This window comes from Hemitrygon akajei, chromosome 28, assembly GCF_048418815.1.
Source record: "Hemitrygon akajei chromosome 28, sHemAka1.3, whole genome shotgun sequence".
In the NCBI taxonomy this organism is placed as follows: domain Eukaryota; kingdom Metazoa; phylum Chordata; class Chondrichthyes; order Myliobatiformes; family Dasyatidae; genus Hemitrygon; species Hemitrygon akajei.
The window spans coordinates 51,369,555-51,395,575 of NC_133151.1; positions in this window are offsets into that span (position 1 = coordinate 51,369,555).

Here is a 26,021-nt window from a genome sequence, read left to right on the forward strand (position 1 = left end):
ACTCACACACACAAACACACAGACACACACACACAGACACAGACACACACACTCACACAGACACACACACACCCACAGACACACTTACACTGACACACACACAAATGACACACACAGAGACACAGACACACACACTCACAGACATACACAGAATCACACACACACAGACACAGACACAGACACACACACACTCACACAGACACACACAAACAGACACAGACACAAACACTCACACACACACCGACACACACACACACTTACACTGACAAAGACACAGACACACATACTCACAGACACAAACACATAGACACAGCCACACACACACAGACACACACACACACACACACACACACAGACACACACACAGACACACACACAGACACACACACTCACATACACACACAGACACAGACACACACACTCACACACACAAACTCACACACACACAGACACACACACTCACAGACACACACAAACGCACACACACACTTACACAGACACACACACATAGACACAAACACATAGACACAGACACACACACTCTCACAAGCAGACACACACACAGACAGACACACACAGACACAGACACACACACTCACGCTCACACACGCAGAGACACACACGCTGTCACACACACTCACACACAGACACAAACACACAGACACAGACTCACACACACTCACACAGACACCCACACGCCCACAGACACAGACACACACACTCACAAACACACACACACAGACACAAAAACACACAAACACAGACACACACATTCACAGACACACACACTCACACACAGAGACACACACACAGACACAGACACAGACACACACACACTTACACTGACACACACAAAGACACACACACACAGACAAAGACACACACACACAGACACAGACACACACACAGACACACACACACACAGACACAGACACACACACTCACACACGCAGAGACACACACACTGTCACACACACTCACACACAGACACAAACACACAGACACAGACTGACACACACCCACACACACACAGACTCACACAAAAAGACACAGACACACACACTCACACAGACACTCACACAGACACAGACACACACACTCACACACACACAGACACACACACACAGACACAAGCACATAGACACAGACACACACATTCACACACACACACAGACACACATACACACACTTACACTGACACACACACAGACACAGACACACACACTCACACACGCAGAGACACACACACTGTCACACACACTCACACACAGACACAAACACACAGACACAGACTCACACACTCACACACACACAGATACACACACAGACACAGACACTCACACTCACACAGACACACACACACACTCACACACACACAGACACACACACACACAAGCACATAGACACAGACACACACACTCACACACACAAACACACAGACACACACACACACAGACACAGACACACACACTCACACAGACACACACACACACCCACAGACACACTTACACTGACACACACACAAATGACACACACACAGACACAGACACACACACTCACAGACATACACAGAAACACACACACACAGACACAGACACAGACACACACACACTCACACAGACACACACAAACAGACACAGACACAAACACTCACACACACACACCGACACACACACACACTTACACTGACAAAGACACAGACACACATACTCACAGACACAAACATATAGACACAGCCACACACACACAGACACACACACACACACACACACACAGACACACACACAGACACACACACAGACACACACACTCACATACACACACAGACACAGACACACACACTCACACACACAAACTCACACACACACAGACACACACACTCACAGACACACACAAACGCACACACACACTTACACAGACACACACACATAGACACAAACACATAGACACAGACACACACACTCACACAAGCAGACACACACACAGACAGACACACACAGACACAGACACACGCACTCACGCTCACACACGCAGAGACACACACACTGTCACACACACTCACACACAGACACAAACACACAGACACAGACTCACACACACTCACACACACACAGACACACACACAAAGACACAGACACACACACTCACACAGACACTCACGAAGACACAGACACACACACTCACACACACACAGACACACACACACAGACACAAGCACATAGACACAGACACACACATTCACACACACACAGACACACACACGCAGACACACACACTCACACAGACACACACACACCCACAGACACACTTACACTGACACACACACAAATAGACACACACACAGACACACAGACACAGACACACACACTCACACAGACACACACACACACCCACAGACACACTTACACTGACACACACACAAATGACACACACACAGACACAGACACACACACTCACAGACATACACAGAAACACACACACACAGACACAGACACAGACACACACACACTCACACAGACACACACAAACAGACACAGACACAAACACTCACACACACACACAAACGCACACACACACTTACACAGACACACACACAGACACAAACACATAGACACAGACACACAAACTCACACACACAGACACACACAGACACACACACACAGACACAGACACACACACTCACACTCACACACGCAGAGACACACACACTGTCAAACACACTCACACACAGACACAAACACACAGACACAGACACACACACTCAGACACAAGTACATAGAGACAGACACACACATTCACACACACACACACAGACACACACACACAGACACACACACACACACTCACACAGACACACACACACACACCCACAGACACACTTACACTGACACACACACAAATAGACACACACACACAAATAGACACACACACAGACACACAGACACAGACACACACACACACAGACACAGAGACACACACTCACAGACAAACACAGACACACACACAAACACACTTACACTGATACACACTCACACACAGACACAAACACACAGACACACACACTCACACACACACAGACACACACGCAGACACAGACGCTCACACACAAACAGACACACATACAGACACAGACACACACACTCACACAGACACACAAACACACCCACAGACACAGACACACACACTCACAAACACACACACAGACACAGACAGACACAAACACAGACAAAGACACACACATTCACAGACACACACACGCACAGACACACATACTCACACACACAGACACACACACAGACACAGACACACACACTCACAGACACACACACACACACACACACAGACACACACACTCGCACAGACACACACACACACACACAGACACACATACTCGCACAGACACCCACACACACACTCACACACACAGTTACACTGACACACACAGACTCAGACACACACACTCACAGACACACACACTCACACACACACAGACACACACACACAGACACAAGCAGATAGACACAGACACACACATTCACACACACACACACACAGACACACACAGACACACACACTCACACAGACACACACACACCCACAGACACACTTACACTGACACACACACAAATAGACACACACACAGACACACAGACACAGACACACACTCTCACACAGACACACACACACACAGACACAGAGACACACACTCACAGACAAACACAGACACACACACAAACACACTTACACTGATACACACTCACACACAGACACAAACACACAGACACAGACACACACACTCACACACACACAGATACACACACAGACACAGACACTCACACTCACACAGACTCTCACACACACTCACACACACACAGACACACACACACACACACAAGCACATAGACACAGACACACACACTCACACACACAAACACACAGACACACACACACAGACACAGACACACACACTCACACAGACACACACACACCCACAGACACACTTACACTGACACACACACAAATGACACACACAGAGACACAGACACACACACTCACAGACATACACAGAATCACACACACACAGACACAGACACAGACACACACACACTCACACAGACACACACAAACAGACACAGACACAAACACTCACACACACACCGACACACACACACACTTACACTGACAAAGACACAGACACACATACTCACAGACACAAACACATAGACACAGCCACACACACACAGACACACACACACACACACACACACACAGACACACACACAGACACACACACAGACACACACACTCACATACACACACAGACACAGACACACACACTCACACACACAAACTCACACACACACAGACACACACACTCACAGACACACACAAACGCACACACACACTTACACAGACACACACACATAGACACAAACACATAGACACAGACACACACACTCTCACAAGCAGACACACACACAGACAGACACACACAGACACAGACACACACACTCACGCTCACACACGCAGAGACACACACGCTGTCACACACACTCACACACAGACACAAACACACAGACACAGACTCACACACACTCACACAGACACCCACACGCCCACAGACACAGACACACACACTCACAAACACACACACACAGACACAAAAACACACAAACACAGACACACACATTCACAGACACACACACTCACACACAGAGACACACACACAGACACAGACACAGACACACACACACTTACACTGACACACACAAAGACACACACACACAGACAAAGACACACACACACAGACACAGACACACACACAGACACACACACACACAGACACAGACACACACACTCACACACGCAGAGACACACACACTGTCACACACACTCACACACAGACACAAACACACAGACACAGACTGACACACACCCACACACACACAGACTCACACAAAAAGACACAGACACACACACTCACACAGACACTCACACAGACACAGACACACACACTCACACACACACAGACACACACACACAGACACAAGCACATAGACACAGACACACACATTCACACACACACACAGACACACATACACACACTTACACTGACACACACACAGACACAGACACACACACTCACAGGCACACACAGACACACACACAAACACACTTAGACTGACATACACTCACACACAGACACAGACACAGACTCACACACACACACACACAGACACACACACACTTACACTGATACACACTCACACACAGACACAAACACACAGACACAGACACACACACTCACACACACACAGATACACACACAGACACAGACACTCACACTCACACAGACACACACACACACTCACACACACACAGACACACACACACACAAGCACATAGACACAGACACACACACTCACACACACAAACACACAGACACACACACACAGACACAGACACACACACTCACACAGACACACACACACACCCACAGACACACTTACACTGACACACACACAAATGACACACACACAGACACAGACACACACACTCACAGACATACACAGAAACACACACACACAGACACAGACACAGACACACACACAGTCACACAGACACACACAAACAGACACAGACACAAACACTCACACACACACACCGACACACACACACACTTACACTGACAAAGACACAGACACACATACTCACAGACACAAACACATAGACACAGCCACACACACACAGACACACACACACACACACACACACACAGACACACACACAGACACAGACACTCACATACACACACAGACACAGACACACACACTCACACACACAAACTCACACACACACAGACACACACACTCACAGACATACACAAACGCACACACACTTACACAGACACACACACATAGACACAAAAACATAGACACAGACACACACACTCACACAAGCAGACACACACACAGACAGACACACACAGACACAGACACACGCACTCACGCTCACACACGCAGAGACACACACACTGTCACACACACTCACACACAGACACAAACACACAGACACAGACTCACACACACTCACACACACACAGACACACACACAAAGACACAGACACACACACTCACACAGACACTCACGAAGACACAGACACACACACTCACACACACACAGACACACATACACAGACACAAGCACATAGACACAGACACACACATTCACACACACACAGACACACACACGCAGACACACACACTCACACAGACACACACACACCCACAGACACACTTACACTGACACACACACAAATAGACTCACACACAGACACACAGACACAGACACACACACTCACACAGACACACACACACAGACACACACTCAGAGACAAACACAGACACACACAAACACACTTACACTGATACACACTCACACACAGACACAAACACACAGACACAGACACACACACACTCACACGCACACAGACACACACACAGACACAGACACTCACACTCACACAGACACACTCACACACACTCACACACACACAGACACACACAGACACACACACTCACACAGACACACACATACCCACAGACACACTTACTCTGACACACACACAAATAGACACACACACAGACACACAGACACAGACACACACACTCACACAGGCACACACACACACAGACACAGAGACACACACTCACAGACAAACACAGACACACACACAAACACACTTACACTGATACACACTCACACACAGACACAAACACACAGACACAGACACACACACTCACACACACACAGACACACACACAGACACAGACACTCACACTCACACAGACACACACACACACTCACACACACACAGACACACACACACAGACAAGCACATAGACACAGACACACACACGCACACACACAAACACACAGACACACACACACAGACACAGACACACACACTCACACAGACACACACACACACACCCACAGACACACTTACACTGACACACACACAAATAGACACACACACACAAATAGACACACACACAGACACACAGACACAGACACACACACACACAGACACAGAGACACACACTCACAGACAAACACAGACACACACACAAACACACTTACACTGATACACACTCACACACAGACACAAACACACAGACACACACACTCACACACACACAGACACACACGCAGACACAGACGCTCACACACAAACAGACACACATACAGACACAGACACACACACTCACACAGACACACAAACACACCCACAGACACAGACACACACACTCACAAACACACACACAGACACAGACAGACACAAACACAGACAAAGACACACACATTCACAGACACACACACGCACAGACACACATACTCACACACACAGACACACACACAGACACAGACACACACACTCACAGACACACACACACACACACACACAGACACACACACTCGCACAGACACACACACACACACACACAGACACACATACTCGCACAGACACCCACACACACACTCACACACACAGTTACACTGACACACACAGACTCAGACACACACACTCACAGACACACACACTCACACACACACAGACACACACACACAGACACAAGCAGATAGACACAGACACACACATTCACACACACACACACACAGACACACACAGACACACACACTCACACAGACACACACACACCCACAGACACACTTACACTGACACACACACAAATAGACACACACACAGACACACAGACACAGACACACACTCTCACACAGACACACACACACACAGACACAGAGACACACACTCACAGACAAACACAGACACACACACAAACACACTTACACTGATACACACTCACACACAGACACAAACACACAGACACAGACACACACACTCACACACACACAGATACACACACAGACACAGACACTCACACTCACACAGACTCTCACACACACTCACACACACACAGACACACACACACACACACAAGCACATAGACACAGACACACACACTCACACACACAAACACACAGACACACACACACAGACACAGACACACACACTCACACAGACACACACACACCCACAGACACACTTACACTGACACACACACAAATGACACACACAGAGACACAGACACACACACTCACAGACATACACAGAATCACACACACACAGACACAGACACAGACACACACACACTCACACAGACACACACAAACAGACACAGACACAAACACTCACACACACACCGACACACACACACACTTACACTGACAAAGACACAGACACACATACTCACAGACACAAACACATAGACACAGCCACACACACACAGACACACACACACACACACACACACAGACACACACACAGACACACACACAGACACACACACTCACATACACACACAGACACAGACACACACACTCACACACACAAACTCACACACACACAGACACACACACTCACAGACACACACAAACGCACACACACACTTACACAGACACACACACATAGACACAAACACATAGACACAGACACACACACTCTCACAAGCAGACACACACACAGACAGACACACACAGACACAGACACACACACTCACGCTCACACACGCAGAGACACACACGCTGTCACACACACTCACACACAGACACAAACACACAGACACAGACTCACACACACTCACACAGACACCCACACGCCCACAGACACAGACACACACACTCACAAACACACACACACAGACACAAAAACACACAAACACAGACACACACATTCACAGACACACACACTCACACACAGAGACACACACACAGACACAGACACAGACACACACACACTTACACTGACACACACAAAGACACACACACACAGACAAAGACACACACACACAGACACAGACACACACACAGACACACACACACACAGACACAGACACACACACTCACACACGCAGAGACACACACACTGTCACACACACTCACACACAGACACAAACACACAGACACAGACTGACACACACCCACACACACACAGACTCACACAAAAAGACACAGACACACACACTCACACAGACACTCACACAGACACAGACACACACACTCACACACACACAGAAACACACACACAGACACAAGCACATAGACACAGACACACACATTCACACACACACACAGACACACATACACACACTTACACTGACACACACACAGACACAGACACACACACTCACAGGCACACACAGACACACACACAAACACACTTAGACTGACATACACTCACACACAGACACAGACACAGACTCACACACACACACACACAGACACACACACACTTACACTGATACACACTCACACACAGACACAAACACACAGACACAGACACACACACTCACACACACACAGATACACACACAGACACAGACACTCACACTCACACAGACACACACACACACTCACACACACACAGACACACACACACACAAGCACATAGACACAGACACACACACTCACACACACAAACACACAGACACACACACACAGACACAGACACACACACTCACACAGACACACACACCCACAGACACACTTACACTGACACACACACAAATGACACACACACAGACACAGACACACACACACTCACAGACATACACAGAAACACACACACAGAGACACAGACACACACACACACACTCACACAGACTCTCACACACACTCACACACACACAGACACACACACACACACACAAGCACATAGACACAGACACACACACTCACACACACAAACACACAGACACACACACACAGACACAGACACACACACTCACACAGACACACACACACCCACAGACACACTTACACTGACACACACACAAATGACACACACAGAGACACAGACACACACACTCACAGACATACACAGAATCACACACAAACACACTTACACTGATACACACTCACACACAGACACAAACACACAGACACAGACACACACACTCACACACACACAGATACACACACAGACACAGACACTCACACTCACACAGACTCTCACACACACTCACACACACACAGACACACACACACACACACAAGCACATAGACACAGACACACACACTCACACACACAAACACACAGACACACACACACAGACACAGACACACACACTCACACAGACACACACACACCCACAGACACACTTACACTGACACACACACAAATGACACACACAGAGACACAGACACACACACTCACAGACATACACAGAATCACACACACACAGACACAGACACAGACACACACACACTCACACAGACACACACAAACAGACACAGACACAAACACTCACACACACACCGACACACACACACACTTACACTGACAAAGACACAGACACACATACTCACAGACACAAACACATAGACACAGCCACACACACACAGACACACACACACACACACACACACACAGACACACACACAGACACACACACAGACACACACACTCACATACACACACAGACACAGACACACACACTCACACACACAAACTCACACACACACAGACACACACACTCACAGACACACACAAACGCACACTCACACTTACACAGACACACACACATAGACACAAACACATAGACACAGACACACACACTCTCACAAGCAGACACACACACAGACAGACACACACAGACACAGACACACACACTCACGCTCACACACGCAGAGACACACACGCTGTCACACACACTCACACACAGACACAAACACACAGACACAGACTCACACACACTCACACAGACACCCACACGCCCACAGACACAGACACACACACTCACAAACACACACACACAGACACAAAAACACACAAACACAGACACACACATTCACAGACACACACACTCACACACAGAGACACACACACAGACACAGACACAGACACACACACACTTACACTGACACACACAAAGACACACACACACAGACAAAGACACACACACACAGACACAGACACACACACAGACACACACACACACAGACACAGACACACACACTCACACACGCAGAGACACACACACTGTCACACACACTCACACACAGACACAAACACACAGACACAGACTGACACACACCCACACACACACAGACTCACACAAAAAGACACAGACACACACACTCACACAGACACTCACACAGACACAGACACACACACTCACACACACACAGACACACACACACAGACACAAGCACATAGACACAGACACACACATTCACACACACACACAGACACACATACACACACTTACACTGACACACACACAGACACAGACACACACACTCACAGGCACACACAGACACACACACAAACACACTTAGACTGACATACACTCACACACAGACACAGACACAGACTCACACACACACACACACAGACACACACACACTTACACTGATACACACTCACACACAGACACAAACACACAGACACAGACACACACACTCACACACACACAGATACACACACAGACACAGACACTCACACTCACACAGACACACACACACACTCACACACACACAGACACACACACACACAAGCACATAGACACAGACACACACACTCACACACACAAACACACAGACACACACACACACAGACACAGACACACACACTCACACAGACACACACACACACCCACAGACACACTTACACTGACACACACACAAATGACACACACACAGACACAGACACACACACTCACAGACATACACAGAAACACACACACACAGACACAGACACAGACACACACACAGTCACACAGACACACACAAACAGACACAGACACAAACACTCACACACACACACCGACACACACACACACTTACACTGACAAAGACACAGACACACATACTCACAGACACAAACACATAGACACAGCCACACACACACAGACACACACACACACACACACACACACAGACACACACACAGACACAGACACTCACATACACACACAGACACAGACACACACACTCACACACACAAACTCACACACACACAGACACACACACTCACAGACATACACAAACGCACACACACTTACACAGACACACACACATAGACACAAAAACATAGACACAGACACACACACTCACACAAGCAGACACACACACAGACAGACACACACAGACACAGACACACGCACTCACGCTCACACACGCAGAGACACACACACTGTCACACACACTCACACACAGACACAAACACACAGACACAGACTCACACACACTCACACACACACAGACACACACACAAAGACACAGACACACACACTCACACAGACACTCACGAAGACACAGACACACACACTCACACACACACAGACACACATACACAGACACAAGCACATAGACACAGACACACACATTCACACACACACAGACACACACACGCAGACACACACACTCACACAGACACACACACACCCACAGACACACTTACACTGACACACACACAAATAGACTCACACACAGACACACAGACACAGACACACACACTCACACAGACACACACACACAGACACACACTCAGAGACAAACACAGACACACACAAACACACTTACACTGATACACACTCACACACAGACACAAACACACAGACACAGACACACACACACTCACACGCACACAGACACACACACAGACACAGACACTCACACTCACACAGACACACTCACACACACTCACACACACACAGACACACACAGACACACACACTCACACAGACACACACATACCCACAGACACACTTACTCTGACACACACACAAATAGACACACACACAGACACACAGACACAGACACACACACTCACACAGGCACACACACACACAGACACAGAGACACACACTCACAGACAAACACAGACACACACACAAACACACTTACACTGATACACACTCACACACAGACACAAACACACAGACACAGACACACACACTCACACACACACAGACACACACACAGACACAGACACTCACACTCACACAGACACACACACACACTCACACACACACAGACACACACACACAGACAAGCACATAGACACAGACACACACACGCACACACACAAACACACAGACACACACACACAGACACAGACACACACACTCACACAGACACACACACACACCCACAGACACACTTACACTGACACACACACAAATGACACACACACAGACACAGACACACACACTCACAGACATACACAGAAACACACACACACAGACACAGACACAGACACACACACACTCACACAGACACACACAAACAGACACAGACACAAACACTCACACACACACACCGACACACACACACACTTACACTGACAAAGACACAGACACACATACTCACAGACACAAACACATAGACACAGCCACACACACACGGACACACACACACACACACACACAGACACACACAGACACACACACAGACACACACACTCACATACACACACAGACACAGACACACACACTCACACACACACACTCACACACACACAGACACACACACTCACACACACACACAAACGCACACACACACTTACACAGACACACACACAGACACAAACACATAGACACAGACACACACACTCACACAAGCAGACACACACACAGACACACACACACAGACACAGACACACACACTCACGCTCACACACGCAGAGACACACACACTGTCACACATACTCACACACAGACACAAACACACAGACACAGACTCACACACACTCACACACACACACAGACACACACACAAAGACACAGACACACACACTCACACAGACACTCACAAAGACACAGGCACACACACTCACACACACACACACAGACACACACACACAGACACAAGCACATAGACACAGACACACACATTCACACACACACACACAGACACACACACGCAGACACACACACTACACAGACACACACACACCCACAGGCACACTTACACTGACACACACACAAATATACACACACACAGACACACAGACACAGACACACACACACACAGACACAGAGACACACACTCACAGATAAACACAGACACACACACAAATACACTTACACTGATACACACTCACACACAGACACAAACACACAGACACAGACACACACACTCACACACACACAGACACAGACACTCACACTCACACAGACACACTCACACACACTCACACACACACAGAGACACACACACACACAAGCACATAGACACAGACACACACACACTCACACACACAAACACACAGACACACACACACAGACACAGACACACACACTCACACAGACACACACACACACCCACAGACACACTTACACTGACACACACACAAATGACACACACACAGACACAGACACACACACTCACAGACATACACAGAAACACACACACACAGACACAGACACACACACACACACACACTCACACAGACACACACAAACAGACACAGACACACACACTCACAGACACACACAAACGCACACACACACTTACACAGACACACACACACAGACACAAACACATAGACACAGACACACACACTCACACAAGCAGACACACACACAGACACACACACAGACACAGACACACACACTCACGCTCACACACGCAGAGACACACACACTGTCACACACACTCACACACAGACACAAACACACACACACAAACGCACACACACACTTACACAGACACACACACACAGACACAAACACATAGACACAGACACACAAACTCACACACACAGACACACACACACACACACAGACACACACACTCACACTCACACACGCAGAGACACACACACTGTCAAACACACTCACACACAGACACAAACACACAGACACAGACGCACACACTCACACGCACACAGACACACACACACAGACACAAGCACATAGACACAGACACACACATTCACACACACACACAGACACACACACACAGACACACACACACACACAAACACACACCCACAGACACACTTACACTGACACACACACAAATTGACACACACACACACACACAAATAGACACACACACAGACACACAGACACAGACACACACACACACAGACACAGAGACACACACTCACAGACAAACACAGACATACACACAAACACACTTACACTGATACACACTCACACACAGACACAAACACACAGACACAGACACACACACTCACACACACACAGACACACACACAGACACAGACACTCACACTCACACAGACACACACACACACTCACACACACACAGACACACACACACAGACAAGCACATAGACACAGACACACACACGCACACACACAAACACACAGACACACACACACAGACACAGACACACACACTCACACAGACACACACACACACCCACAGACACACTTACACTGACACACACACAAATGACACACACACAGACACAGACACACACACTCACAGACATACACAGAAACACACACACACAGACACAGACACAGACACACACACACTCACACAGACACACACAAACAGACACAGACACAAACACTCACACACACACACCGACACACACACACACTTACACTGACAAAGACACAGACACACATACTCACAGACACAAACACATAGACACAGCCACACACACACGGACACACACACACACACACACACACACAGACACACACAGACACACACACAGACACACACACTCACATACACACACAGACACAGACACACACACTCACACACACACTCACACACACACAGACACACACACTCACACACACACACAAACGCACACACACACTTACACAGACACACACACAGACACAAACACATAGACACAGACACACACACTCACACAAGCAGACACACACACAGACACAGACACACACACTCACGCTCACACACGCAGAGACACACACACTGTCACACATACTCACACACAGACACAAACACACAGACACAGACTCACACACACTCACACACACACAGACACACACACAAAGACACAGACACACACACTCACACAGACACTCACAAAGACACAGGCACACACACTCACACACACACACACAGACACACACACACAGACACAAGCACATAGACACAGACACACACATTCACACACACACACACAGACACACACACGCAGACACACACACTACACAGACACACACACACCCACAGGCACACTTACACTGACACACACACAAATAGACACACACACAGACACACAGACACAGACACACACACACACAGACACAGAGACACACACTCACAGATAAACACAGACACACACACAAATACACTTACACTGATACACACTCACACACAGACACAAACACACAGACACAGACACACACACTCACACACACACAGACACAGACACTCACACTCACACAGACACACTCACACACACTCACACACACACAGAGACACACACACACACAAGCACATAGACACAGACACACACACACTCACACACACAAACACACAGACACACACACACAGACACAGACACACACACTCACACAGACACACACACACACCCACAGACACACTTACACTGACACACACACAAATGACACACACACAGACACAGACACACACACTCACAGACATACACAGAAACACACACACACAGACACAGACACACACACACACACACACTCACACAGACACACACAAACAGACACAGACACACACACTCACAGACACACACAAACGCACACACACACTTACACAGACACACACACACAGACACAAACACATAGACACAGACACACACACTCACACAAGCAGACACACACACAGACACACACACAGACACAGACACACACACTCACGCTCACACACGCAGAGACACACACACTGTCACACACACTCACACACAGACACAAACACACACACACAAACGCACACACACACTTACACAGACACACACACACAGACACAAACACATAGACACAGACACACAAACTCACACACACAGACACACACACACACACACACAGACACACACACTCACACTCACACACGCAGAGACACACACACTGTCAAACACACTCACACACAGACACAAACACACAGACACAGACGCACACACTCACACACACACAGACACACACACAGACACAAGCACATAGACACAGACACACACATTCACACACACACACAGACACACACACAGACACACACACACACACACAAACACACACCCACAGACACACTTACACTGACACACACACAAATTGACACACACACACACACACAAATAGACACACACACAGACACACAGACACAGACACACACACACACAGACACAGAGACACACACTCACAGACAAACACAGACATACACACAAACACACTTACACTGATACACACTCACACACAGACACAAACACACAGACACAGACACACACACTCACACACACAGACACACACACACAGACACAGAAACTCACACACAAACAGACACACATACAGACACAGACACACACACTAAGACAGACACACAAACACACCCACAGACACAGACACACACACTCACAAACACACACACAGACACAGACAGACACAAACACAGACAAAGACACACACATTCACAGACACACACACACAGACACACACACTCACACACACAGACACACACACAGACACAGACACACACACTCACAGACACACACAGACACACACACACACAGACACAGACACACACACTCGCACAGACACACACACACACACAGACACACACACTCGCACAGACACCCACACACTCACACACACAGTTACACTGACACACACACAGACTCAGACACACACACTCACAGACACACACAGACACACACAGACACATTTACTCTTACACACACACACATACAGACACACACACTCACAGACACACACAGACACACACACACAGACACAGACACGCACACTCGCACAGAAACACACAGACACACACAGACACACACACTCACACACACAGACACACACACACACTGACAGATACACACAGACACACACACACTTACACTGACAGACACACAGACACAGACACACACAGTCGCACAGACACACACACACTCAGACACACACAGACAGAAACACATAGACACAGATACACGCTCACAGACACACACAGACACACACACAGACACAGTCACACACACTCACACAGACACACACACACCCACAGACACAGACACACACACTCAAAAACACACACACACAGACACAAAAACACACAAACACAGACACACACACTCACACACAGAGACACACACACAGACACAGACAGACACACTCACACAGACACACACACAGACACAGACACACACACTCACACAGTCACACACACACGCACAGACACACACACAGACACACACAGACAGATACACACACAGACAGACACAGACACACACATACAGACACAGACACACACACACAGACACAGTCACACATATTCACTGATACACACAGACACACACACACACACAGACAGACACACACACAGACACACACACAGACACAGACACACACACACTTACACTGACACACACAAAGACACACACACAGACACAGACACGCACACTCACACAGACACAGACACACAGACACAGACACACACACTCAGACACATACACAGACAAAGACACACACACACTCAGACACAGACACACACACAGACACAGACACACACACTCACACACGCAGAGACACACACACTGTCACACACACTCACACACAGACACAAACACACAGACACAGACTGACACACACTCACACACACAGACTCACACACAAAGACACAGACACACACACTCACACAGACACTCACACAGACACAGACACACACACTCACACACACACAGACACACACACACAGACACAAGCACATAGACACAGACACACACATTCACACACACACACACACACAGACACACACACTCACACAGACACACACACACCCACAGACACACTTACACTGACACACACACAAATAGACACACACACAGACACACAGACACAGACACACACACTCACACAGACACACACACACAGACACAGAGACAAACACTCACAGACAAACACAGACACACACACAAACACACTTACACTGATACACACTCACACACAGACACAAACACACAGACACAGACACACACACTCACACACACACAGACACACACACAGACACAGACACTCACACTCACACAGACCCAAACACACACACTCACACACACACAGACACACACACACACAAGCACATAGACACAGACACACACACTCACACACACAAACACACAGACAGACACACACAGACACAGACACACACACTCACACAGACACACACACACCCACAGACACACTTACACTGACACACACACAAATGACACACACACAGACACAGACACACACACTCACAGACATACACAGAAACACACACACACCGACACAGACACACACACACTCACACAGACACACACAAACAGACACAGACACAAACACTCACACACACACACCGACACACACACACACTTACACTGACAAAGACACAGACACACATACTCACAGACACAAACACATAGACACAGCCACACACACACAGACACACACACACACACACAGACACACACACAGACACACACACTCACATACACACACAGACACAGACACACACACTCACACACACACAAACTCACACACACACACTCACAGACACAGACAAACGCACACACACACTTACACAGACACACACACACAGACACAAACACATAGACACAGACACACACACTCACACCAGCAGACACACACACAGACACACACAGACACAGACACAGACACACACACTCACGCTCACACACGCAGAGACACAAACACTGTCACACACACTCACACACAGACACAAACACACAGACACAGACTCACACACACTCACACACACACAGACACACACACAAAGACACAGACACACACACTCACACAGACACTCACGAAGACACAGACACACACACTCACACACACACAGACACACACACACAGACACAAGCACATAGACACAGACACACACATTCACACACACACACAGACACACACACGCAGACACACACACTCACACAGACACACACACACCCACAGACACACTTACACTGACACACACACAAATAGACACACACACACACAAATAGACACACACACAGACACATAGACACAGACACACAAACTCACACACACAGACACACACACAGACACACACACAGACACACACACACACAGACACAGACACACACAGTCACACTCACACACGCAGAGACACACACACTGTCAAACACACTCACACACAGACACAAACACACAGACACAGACGCACACACTCACACACACACAGACACACACACACAGACACAAGCACATAGACACAGACACACACATTCACACACACACACAGACACACACACACACAGACACACACACACACCCACAGACACACTTACACTGACACACACACAAATAGACACACACACACACACAAATAGACACACACACAGACACACAGACACAGACACACACACACACAGACACAGAGACACACACTCACAGACAAAAACAGACATACAGACAAACACACTTACACTGATACACACTCACACACAGACACAAACACACAGACACAGACACACACACTCACACACACACAGACACACACACAGACACAGACACTCACACACAAACAGACACACATACAGACACAGACACACACACTCACACAGACACACAAATACACCCACAGACACAGACACACACACTCACAAACACACACACAGACACAGACAGACACAAACACAGACAAAGACACACACATTCACAGACACACACACACACAGACACACACACTCACACACACAGACACACACACAGACACAGACACACACACTCACAGACACACACAGACACACACACACACAGACACAGACACACACACTCGCACAGACACACACACACACACAGACACACACACTTGCACAGACACCCACACACTCACACACACAGTTACACTGACACACACACAGACTCAGACACACACACTCACAGACACACACAGACACACACAGACACATTTACTCTGACACACACACACATACAGACACACACACTCACAGACACACACAGACACACACACACAGACACAGACACGAACACTCGCACAGAAACACACAGACACACACAGACACACACACTCACACACACAGACACACACACACACTGACAGATACACACAGACACAAACACACTTACACTGACACACACACTCGCACAGACACACACACACTCAGACACACACAGACAGAAACACATAGACACAGATACACGCTCACAGACACACACAGACACACACACAGACACAGTCACACACACTCACACAGACACACACACACAGACACAGACACACACACTCACAAACACACACACACAGACACAAAAACACACAAACACAGACACACACATTCACAGACACACACACTCACACACAGAGACACACACACAGACACAGACAGACACACTCACACAGACACACACACAGACACAGACACACACACTCACACAGTCATACACACACGCACAGACACACACACAGACACACACAGACAGATACACACACAGACAGACACAGACACACACATACAGACACAGACACACACACACAGACACAGTCACACATATTCACTGACACACACAGACACACACACACTCACACAGACACACACAAACAGACACAGACACAAACACTCACACACACACACCGACACACACACACACTTACACTGACAAAGACACAGACACACATACTCACAGACACAAACACATAGACACAGCCACACACACACAGACACACACACACACACACACACACACACACAGACACACACACAGACACAGACACTCACATACACACACAGACACAGACACACACACTCACACACACAAACTCACACACACACAGACACACACACTCACAGACACACACAAACGCACACACACTTACACAGACACACACACATAGACACAAAAACATAGACACAGACACACACACTCACACACACAAACACACAGACACACACAGACACAGACACACACACTCACACAGACACACACACACACCCACAGACACACTTACACTGACACACACACAAATGACACACACACAGACACAGACACACACACTCACAGACATACACAGAAACACACACACACAGACACAGACACAGACACACACACACTCACACAGACACACACAAACAGACACAGACACAAACACTCACACACACACACCGACACACACACACACTTACACTGACAAAGACACAGACACACATACTCACAGACACAAACACATAGACACAGCCACACACACACGGACACACACACACACACACACACACACAGACACACACACAGACACACACACAGACACACACACTCACATACACACACAGACACAGACACACACACTCACACACACACACTCACACACACACAGACACACACACTCACACACACACACAAACGCACACACACACAGACACAAACACATAGACACAGACACACACACTCACACAAGCAGACACACACACAGACACAGACACACACACTCACGCTCACACACGCAGAGACACACACACTGTCACACATACTCACACACAGACACAAACACACAGACACAGACTCACACACACTCACACACACACACAGACACACACACAAAGACACAGACACACACACTCACACAGACACTCACAAAGACACAGGCACACACACTCACACACACACACACAGACACACACACACAGACACAAGCACATAGACACAGACACACACATTCACACACACACACACAGACACACACACGCAGACACACACACTACACAGACACACACACACCCACAGGCACACTTACACTGACACACACACAAATAGACACACACACAGACACACAGACACAGACACACACACACACAGACACAGAGACACACACTCACAGATAAACACAGACACACACACAAATACACTTACACTGATACACACTCACACACAGACACAAACACACAGACACAGACACACACACTCACACACACACAGACACAGACACTCACACTCACACAGACACACTCACACACACTCACACACACACAGAGACACACACACACACAAGCACATAGACACAGACACACACACACTCACACACACAAACACACAGACACACACACACAGACACAGACACACACACTCACACAGACACACACACACACCCACAGACACACTTACACTGACACACACACAAATGACACACACACAGACACAGACACACACACTCACAGACATACACAGAAACACACACACACAGACACAGACACAGACACACACACACACTCACACAGACACACACAAACAGACACAGACACACACACTCACAGACACACACAAACGCACACACACACTTACACAGACACACACACACAGACACAAACACATAGACACAGACACACACACTCACACAAGCAGACACACACACAGACACACACACAGACACAGACACACACACTCACGCTCACACACGCAGAGACACACACACTGTCACACACACTCACACACAGACACAAACACACACACAAACGCACACACACACTTACACAGACACACACACACAGACACAAACACATAGACACAGACACACAAACTCACACACACAGACACACACACACACAGACACAGACACACACACTCACACTCACACACGCAGAGACACACACACTGTCAAACACACTCACACACAGACACAAACACACAGACACAGACGCACACACTCACACACACAGACACACACACACAGACACAAGCACATAGACACAGACACACACATTCACACACACACAGACACACACACAGACACACACACAGACACACAGACACACACCCACAGACACACTTACACTGACACACACACAAATTGACACACACACACACACAAATAGACACACACACAGACACACAGACACAGACACACACACACCCACATACACAGACACACACACTCACAAACACACACACAGACACAGACAGACACAAACACAGACAAAGACACACACATTCACAGACACACACACACAGACACACACACTCACACACACAGACACACACACAGACACAGACACACACACTCACAGACACACACAGACACACACACACACAGACACAGACACACACACTCGCACAGACACACACACACACACAGACACACACACTCGCACAGACACCCACACACTCACACACACAGTTACACTGACACACACACAGACTCAGACACACACACTCACAGACACACACAGATACACACAGACACATTTACTCTTACACACACACACATACAGACACACACACTCACAGACACACACAGACACACACACACAGACACAGACACGCACACTCGCACAGAAACACACAGACACACACAGACACACACACTCACACACACAGACACACACACACACTGACAGATACACACAGACACACACACACTTACACTGACAGACACACAGACACAGACACACACACTCGCACAGACACACACACACTCAGACACACACAGACAGAAACACATAGACACAGATACACGCTCACAGACACACACAGACACACACACAGACACAGTCACACACAGTCACACAGACACACACACACCCACAGACACAGACACACACACTCAAAAACACACACACACAGACACAAAAACACACAAACACAGACACACACACTCACACACAGAGACACACACACAGACACAGACAGACACACTCACACAGACACACACACAGACACAGACACACACACTCACACAGTCACACACACACGCACAGACACACACACAGACACACACAGACAGATACACACACAGACAGACACAGACACACACATACAGACACAGACACACACACACAGACACAGTCACACATATTCACTGATACACACAGACACACACACACACACACACACACAGACAGACACACACACAGACACACACACAGACACAGACACACACACACTTACACTGACACACACAAAGACACACACACACAGACACAGACACGCACACTCACACAGACACAGACACACAGACACAGACACACACACTCAGACACATACACAGACAAAGACACACACACACTCAGACACAGACACACACACAGACACAGACACACACACTCACACACGCAGAGACACACACACTGTCACACACACTCACACACAGACACAAACACACAGACACAGACTGACACACACTCACACACACAGACTCACACACAAAGACACAGACACACACACTCACACAGACACTCACACAGACACAGACACACACACTCACACACACACAGACACACACACACAGACACAAGCACATAGACACAGACACACACATTCACACACACACACACACACAGACACACACAGACACACACACTCACACAGACACACACACACCCACAGACACACTTACACTGACACACACACAAATAGACACACACACAGACACACAGACACAGACACACACACTCACACAGACACACACACACAGACACAGAGACACACACTCACAGACAAACACAGACACACACACAAACACACTTACACTGATACACACTCACACACAGACACAAACACAGAGACACAGACACACACACTCACACACACACAGACACACACAGACACAGACACTCACACTCACACAGACACACACACACACACACTCACACACACAGACACACACACACACAAGCACATAGACACAGACACACACACTCACACACACAAACACACAGACACACACACACAGACACAGACACACACACTCACACAGACACACACACACCCACA